This window comes from Orbicella franksi, chromosome 2 (genome assembly GCF_964199315.1).
Source record: "Orbicella franksi chromosome 2, jaOrbFran1.1, whole genome shotgun sequence".
Lineage (NCBI taxonomy): Eukaryota > Metazoa > Cnidaria > Anthozoa > Scleractinia > Merulinidae > Orbicella > Orbicella franksi.
The window spans coordinates 10,693,540-10,702,088 of NC_138146.1; the positions used below are offsets into that span (position 1 = coordinate 10,693,540).

An 8,549-nucleotide genomic window follows, 5' to 3' on the forward strand; every position below is an offset into this window, starting at 1 on the left:
TGCTAATAGAGAGCCTTGAGAGCGGTTGAAATCTAAGTATAGCTCTCACTAGAGTCACAAATTTACGTGACATTGTAAATATCAACATCAGTAGATTGTAGCTTACCAACGTTCGCGGGTCTTGATTTTCCTATGAGAATTTCGTTCTAACTTGTCTTACGATCTCGAACAGAAAGAGTCTTAGCTTGAACTGAATGCCAGTGTGGGCTATGTTTTTTCAGCATTTAATGCATCAATCATGGTAACATCAATCAAATGGGAAAATATTTCTCAACTTTACCGGAAGTGGTTACAAATATGCAAATAAGAGACGCGGAGCCATCGAAGATGGCGGCTTATTTGTTACTGCTAATTAATCTGATTACTGGGGATTGCTGCCTGATAGTAGGCTGAATGATTGTACCGAACAACAAAACGGAAAACGTAGGAACATTTACATAGGAACAAGGTAGTATTGAGCGATTTGGGGGATTCAAATTCACCAGACGAATGCGTACAGGTTATGCAAAGCTAATGGAACACCGTTAAAATGGCAGGATGGAAATGTTGTTTGATACTCAAGACATGATAACTCAGCTAAGGTAAACATATTCAGGGGCGGATCCAGAAAATTCAGAAAGAGGGGGTCGAGTCCCTTACCCCCCCCCCCCCTCCACCCGAATGAAAACTTCACTTTTCAGGAGATGCAGCATACATGATTGTGGGCGTATTCGTGATGCAAAGTAAAGTAACGTTAACGTTTCGGAAGATAGAATTAAAGAGCATTTCATAAAAACGATTTTCAAAGCAAAATCGTAGTGTTAGTGGTAGGCGAACTGTTAACAGAGTCATTGTATTGCATTTATACATCCAGTATTAATCGAAATAAATCACTGCAGTGGATTGATAAATGTCATCCTTCTCTGGTTTCGTTTGGCGTACTCGTCAACAACTGCATTATAATTTAAAGGTATGTCTTTGTGAATAAAGAGCAGCAACAGTGCATTTAAACGTTCTTCTCCCATGGTGCTGCGATAAACATTCTTCACAAAGCGCAGTGAAGAGTTGCTACGTTCAACAGTTGCACTTGTGACCGGGGTGATCAACAGGAGGCGCAGAATTGTGTGGACATTGGGGTAGAAGCTTGAGATGCAGGCTTTCAATGTCTCTTGCAGTATCGGGGGTTTTACGGTAGCGTTGTTCCTAAAAATAAAAGCAAGAATTAACACATATTTCAATACAAGGTATAATCGTTTTTTTTCAGCTTATCACAGTTTCACTATAAACTTGGTAACCCATGTAGAGCATTAACGCAGAATAACATACCAGAAGCACCTCCACTGATCCAGCTCCCGCGACGCACTGCTTGGGGACGGCAGATCAGGGAAATAATGCTGAATAAGTGTATCTTGAGAAGACTCGTTAAGCTGCTGTAAGTTGGCAGGTATCAGTAGCAGTCCAAGCAATGCCGCTTCTGATAGTCTATTAAAGCGGGTATTTATTTGCTCCAAGAAGTTGTCAAGGAAGGGAAGAAATATTGCCCGTTGAGAGTAGGCGACTGGTGTCCCGGCATTGGTGTTGTTTCTTAATGTCTGCCTACCACAAGTTCAAGAGATACTTACCTTGACGTTTGCCTTCTTAGCCATCTCCTTGATCTTTTCATACACAGACTTGCAAATGCTGTTTTAGCATTCTTGCGCATACCTTTCATCTGTTCCTTCACAACGTTAACATGCTTGTTGCCTCAATAACATCCAGTCTGGAACCCTGTAACGAACGGCTGAGTCCTACGGTGAAACGTTCTAGAAGGGAAACGTTACTAATCATAAAAACACCGAATGATAATCAACCTTGCTGTTTAAACTCGCAATCACCTGGCACAAGTAGAAACAACTGATCCATTTTTGAAACGTCATCAGTAAAGTGTTATTGCTGTAATGATTCTAATCGTTTCTGTCAGAATTTTCTATCGAGAAATTAACGCAATTTACGCAAAATCTTTTGCTACAAATCATCACATTGAGTGCTTTAATATAAGCTAAAGTTTAATATTTTTACTTCATTTGCCTTTTTGCTGGGGCGGATGATCACCAAACAAAGTCTCCAAGGCAGAGCTCGAACGTTGCCCGCCAGCAAACAGATACAGATCTTAAACAATAAAAACGATTACGTTTAAGCTAGGTCAAATAAGTAACGTACTCACCTGGTTCACGATGAAATGTAAACAGTGTCTTTGCTTTCCTCGAAAACTTCAGAAAAATATTTCACTCTTCAGCAGTGCAGCAAGGGACACCGCGTGACAATATTCGTGTCCAGTGTTCCTCGTCATTTGAAACCGAAAGAAACGCCTGTTACATTTGGCGTTAACAATTAGCGCGAATTTTAATTTTTGGCTTACGTTTGTTTGAATATTTGATAATATATTATAACAGTTAAGACAAAATATATTTTAAATAAGGAAAGCTCCGAAATTGAATAAAACTGAAACCTGATTGTATAATTGTAACAACACTCAAAGGACGGTTAGAAGGGTTGGGGTCGGACAAAAACGTTTTGAAAATACAAGAAAAAAATGGGGGGCCGCGGCCCCCTCGGCCCGTCCCCTAAATCCGGCTATGACATTTATATAGTTTTATGTTTAAGTCGTGCTGATATTCCTGTGATATTTCGAATTGAAGTGATTTAATGACAAAAACAATGCTAGTACTTTTGGTACTTTTGGACAAGGAATAGTTCTGCATTAAGTTGGTTGTATTACAACTTTTTTGCGCTCAACAGTTGCGAAATGCAAATCGAGTGAAAATGGTCTATTTTCAGCCCAGTTAGCACTCGCTAGCTTGATGTCTGGACGTGAAATTGATAATGTCCTTTTTCTCGGAAATACCAAGATATTTGAAGAAAAAAACTACGTAGCGTTTTTACTTTTACTAAGGCCTACTTATATGCAACAGTAGGGCAAATTCGATTTTTCAAGCCTTACCGAACTATTTTTGATTTTTGTGTACATTTGCTCTGAAAAGGTTTTTGCATGGAAATGTTTAAGAAGCTGTCCGCGTAAGAACGGATAAGGCAAATTTCGGACCTTCACCGATTAGCTTCATTTTTTCAGTGAAAGTCAACCATTATATCCAATGTACAAATATCGCATTTATTTGATTCAATTCGATTTTTTTCATTTTTTACAAGGCGGTTTTCAAAGTGACCTCGAAACTGGCTAATTTGCCTTGGCAGACTCTGAAATTTTGCTATAAACGTCGGACGCTGCCAAATATGGTTAGCCAAATGTTGCAAAATTCAACAACTTGCACCTTCATATTCGACAACTTATATTTATTTTCAACAACATATATTTATATTCAACATTTTATATTTATATTCAACAATACGCATTTTCTTTCAACTTCAACCAAAATTCTTTTCATTCAACAAAAATATTTGTTCTACTTCAACCGAAATGATTTTCATTCAAAAAAAATAATTCTTCAGCTTCTACCAAGATCATTTTCATTCAACAACAATATTTGTTCAACTTCAACCACAATTATTTTTATTCAACAATAATAATTATTCAACTTCTATCATGCATAGTGATTTAATAACATACCTTCTTTTATGACAAAGGTTTTCAAAGTTCCCGGACATTACCTACCTTCATTTGGTATTTTAAACAGTAAAAACGATGAATGTTCTTTTTTCAATCCATATGCAAATTACATGTACTGTAACCGGGTGAGTTTTTGTAACTCGTTTTCTTCTTTGTTTTGCTTACATAACTATTACTTATTAACGATTATGTACATTTTTTAAGTTTTTGCTATTCATGCTGTAATTGCTGTGATCAATGCAAGTTTCGTAATATAACCTTTGGAATCATGTAATTAGAGACACCACATTTTTATCAGTTTAGTTACGTCATCACCGTTCTCGCTATTATTTTATGCTATTGCTGTCATCGCTATCGTTCTAAGCTGTCGTTTCTACAATTGCTAAGCTCGCAGGAGCAAGATCAAAGTAAGTCTGCACATCTTTAGTCGTAATCGTGTCGTTATAGTTTAAGATTTATGTTCCATCGGTATCCTTGATTTATGTTTTGTATCTTAGCTAGTATTAGCTTACATAAGCCTTTTGTATCGTTTTGTTTTTAGGTCGAACCACACAATCACAACCACAACGACTTCACATAACAAGTACATCCCTATTTTGTTATCCTGATTCCTATATTGTTGATTTATCGCTCCTCGACTGATCTTACTGTGACCTGGTTTCTTTGGATTACAATGTGCGTTCGAGTGTTTCAAGCTCCTGTTAAGAGTGCCTGCCTGTAAAAATCAGACAAATTCTTAATTTCGCGGCAAGGGTCGAAAATTCGATTTCGCACATATTCCTACGGTAGACAGGCTAGGGCATGACAAAAACTACTGGATAGTTTTTTTTAGCAAAATATCCTTTTATTTCAAAGAAATATGCAAATTAAAAGATTCCGTTAAAATCGTCATTGGACGCACCATTTTATTAAACAAGTTTGAGAGCCTCGCATGCAAAACCACACTATTCTTCCGTCTTTAAAACACTCAAATATTTTTGTGCAATGTTTAATTGTGCACTGGGTTGAACTTATGGAATGCTGCGTTGTCTTTTTGGGTGCAAAATAATTAAATTTCGAAGAGATGTAATTCATTCACTTAATAGTACTTCTTAAAAATAATTGATTTTCACCATGTGCGAAACCTTCAAATGGATCAAGCTTCTGGTGGTTGAATCGCAGAAGGATGGTCTACAGATTCCTGTAAAAATTTCTTTGGGCAAATGATTGTGAGCGACGCGAGAGCTTTTCAAAGTACATTAAAAATGCAGATATTTGTCCATCCGTCGTCAAATCTCAATTTACGGGTTAGACATATATTTTAGCATGCACCACATGTCTTGAGCTATATTAAGTTGAAATAGACGCAGAGCTGATAATTTCGAAATGTTCTAACCTTATTTGCTGTAAAAGGCAGGTCCAAAAGCCGATTTGACGTGATTGTGTCACCATTCGTCGCACATAAAGCAGAAGTTTGCTTTTGTTTACGCAACGTCCGATGTAGCGTCATCGCCAACTGTCAACTTATTGAATGGTCGAATACCATGAATCTATGACCTTCTTTCGACACATATGATCACCACTGCATCTAAGTCAAAAACGACGAAGTGACTTGTAGATAGTTGCTTGCTTTGCACTACACCAAAATATTACGTCTGATCATCGTTTGATCCGTGATTGCTGCTTGAATCCTTGGTTGTAGTGGTTCGTTATTTGCTCGTCACCGAATGCTGTCATCTCATTTTAGGGGGCAGGGGTAGGACAATTTCTATCCTAATACGTAAGGATCCATAAGGCTTAGAACCGCAGGAAGCACACACGGGTCTTCGCCAGAACTTTTTACTCACCAGTTTAGACTTTTCTCCGCCCCCACTAACTGCCCCTGGGTCTCCGAGGATGACATCTGTAATGATTGTCGTGAGTTGACTCCATGTTCACTAAGAAATTTTTAACCCGATGGTGAAAATATATTCAAGGTACACCAACCCCTATTAAGCGGCCACCTCCCATTTCCCGGAGGGTAGCCCACTGTATATTATGTAAACCAAAAATAATTGCACAGCGCGAAAAGACCTAAGTACGAGTTTAGCCTTACAGTATTTACGCAGGGCATGTAGGTAGCGATGGTCTAGTAAAAGATGACAACAGGGGCAATGGTTAACTATTCATTCTTTTCATTTCTTAATTTAATCTCTTCCCTCTCAACAAGATTGTGTGCTTCCTGTGGTTCCAAGCCTTACGGAGCCTTACGTATTAGGATAGAAATTGTCCTACCCCTACCCCCTAAAATGGCATGACAGCATTGCGTGATGAACAAACAACGAACCGCTACAACCAAGGATTCAAGCAGCAGTGAAGGAGCAATCACGGATCAAACGATGATAAAACGTAATATTTTGGTGTGGTGCAAAGCAAGCAACTATCTACAAGTCACTTCGCCGTTTTTGACTTAGATGCAGTGGTGATCATATGTGTCGAAAGAGGGTCATAGATTCACGGTATTCGACCATTCAATAAGTTGACAGTTGGCGATGACGCTACATCGGACGTTGTGTAAACAAAAGCAAACTTCTGCTTTGTGGGCGACGAATGGCGACAGAATCACGTCAAATCGGCTTTTGGACCTGCCTTTTACAGCAAATAAGGTTAGAACATTTCGAAATTATCAGCTCTGCGTCTATTTCAACTTAATATAGCTCAAGACATGTGGTGCATGCTAAAATATATGTCTAACCCGTAAATTGAGATTTGACGACGGATGGACAAATATCTGCATTTTTAACGTACTTTGAAAAGCTCTCGCGTCGCTCACAATCATTTGCCCAAAGAAATTTTTACAGGAATCTGTAGACCATCCTTCTGCGATTCAACCACCGGAATTTTAATCCATTTGAAGGTTTCGCACATGGTGAAAATCAATTACTTTTACGAAGTCCTTTTAAGTGAATGAAATACATGTCTTCGAAATTTAATTATTTTACACCCAACAAAAACCGCAACATTCCCTAAAATTAACCCAGTACACAATTAAACATTGCACAAAAATGTTTGAGTGTTTTAAAGACGGAAGAATAATGTGGTTTTGCATGCGAGGCTCTCAAACTTGTTTAATACAATGGTGCGTCAAATGACGATTTTAACGGAATCTTTTAATTTGCATATTTCTTTGAAATAAAAGGATATTTTGCTAAAAAAAACTATCCAGTAGTTTTTGTCATGCCCTAGCCTATCTACCGTAAAAATATCAGCGAAATCGAGTTTTTGACCCTTGCCGAGTTATTTTCTATATTTATGGCAGGGACTCTTAAGCCCTAATCTACACGTGGTTTCGCTCCTGGAAAGTCACATCACTTACCCGAGGGAAAAAACTGTCTCAGCCTCCTTGCAAAAGCTTTTCTTTACCGGTTAGTGAGCTCTTTTCATCTCCCACGATGCGGTAACGCAATGTTTGCTTTCCAGGCTTCAATTGTTCGTTTCACTTAAATTGAATTATGCCGACGAGCCAGGTTGGCTCTTTTTTCCAAACTACCTCTTCTCGAGAAATTCCGTCGTACACAAAAATTTCTGCTGCTGGAGTTACTTTAGGCCCGGTTCATACGTCGCATTTCTGCCGTGTCGAATTCAATTCAACGAATTAAATTCGACAGAAATTCGACGTCTGAATCGGCTGCCGCATTTCTGCCGCACGTTCGACTGGTCTTGTCGCATTATCCGACAGAAATGCGACACCGATTCAGACGTCGAATTTCTGCCGTGTCGAATCTAATGCATACATTATCTTAATGTATTGAGCATGCGTAAATGTGTTCCTGCCAAAGAAAAAGAAGAAACTTGGCCATTCTCGACCCAATGCAACCTGAACATATTGCAACACATACTGCTGCGTTGTCAGCCTTCTCCTTCTCGTTCCATTGGCGGACAATTTTTAGCAAAATTAAAGTCCTTCGTCGCTCAATACTTTCGTACACCATATTGAATACTCTACGTTTAAAACATTTTCCGCTGGCCGACATACCCGACGGTATAAATTCTGAATTAAGTGCGACACAAGTGCGACGTATGAATCCACAGTCGCATTTCTGCCGCACTTAATTGAATTGAATTCGACATGGCAGAAATGCGACGTATGAACCGGGCCTTAGTTCAAAACGTTTTGCATGAGTTTATTTTCCTGGGGGTACAATCGGAAAAAAATTTGTTTCAAAATTCAGAATGTCAGAGTGGAAAAAATGTTACTGCGTATAAAAAATTCGCATTTTAATTTTACGTTAATTCGATTACATATAAAATCTTCTCCGCAATTCATTCGTCTTAATTGTACAAAATGTCGGCTAAGCAAAGAAATTGTTCACTTCACGAAATACTTCAGACTCCTTGTGGATCCTCGAGGGACATGGAAAACCATGTTATTCTGTCGGGGTGCAACGCGGACAGACATACTGATAGATAGTACCTCATAGAAGAGGTTAGTCAGGAACTGAGGCCACAACACCCTCTGTCTTACGATGCCTTACTTCAATCTGTGCGAGTGCGCGAAAGAAAATAAATTGAGTTAATTTAATGTACCAATGCTTAAACAAATCTTGCGCCATTTTGAAATTCCATTTAAATCAAGAGACAAGAAGAGAGACCTGATTGAGCAACTAATGAGCTTTTTACAAGAATGTGATTACCGAAGTTAATTTTCATCGAAGTGGAATGAATGCTAGTCAGAGTGCAAGCTCCTCGTTATATTCCACTATATTTGTAACATCAAATCAAAGCTTGTATTGGTGCATACCATGAGGAAATAAAATTAACCTACATGCTCACCTGCAACCCCTCCCCTCCTCCAATTGAACTGAGTCAATTGAAAATCAGGTCTAATGACGAATGGACTGCCTTTTAGTTAAATAATCGAAAGAATTATTCGGTAAATCTAAGTATTCTAAACAAGTAATAATACAATTTCTTAACATTATAAAGCTCTTGGGACTGTTTCTTATTT

At 38.4% G+C, this 8,549-nt stretch overlaps 1 pseudogene across 1 annotated transcript; it reads right to left on the reverse strand.

Moving 5' to 3' along the window:
- Positions 1–644: 644 nt before the first annotated feature.
- On the reverse strand, positions 645–2,365 carry LOC145468192 (52 kDa repressor of the inhibitor of the protein kinase-like; annotated as a pseudogene). Its single transcript, XR_014042153.1, has 3 exons — positions 2,038–2,365; positions 1,306–1,781; positions 645–1,182 (listed from the first exon to the last, which is right to left on the reverse strand). The product of XR_014042153.1 is annotated as a 52 kDa repressor of the inhibitor of the protein kinase-like (transcript).
- Positions 2,366–8,549: the final 6,184 nt, after the last annotated feature.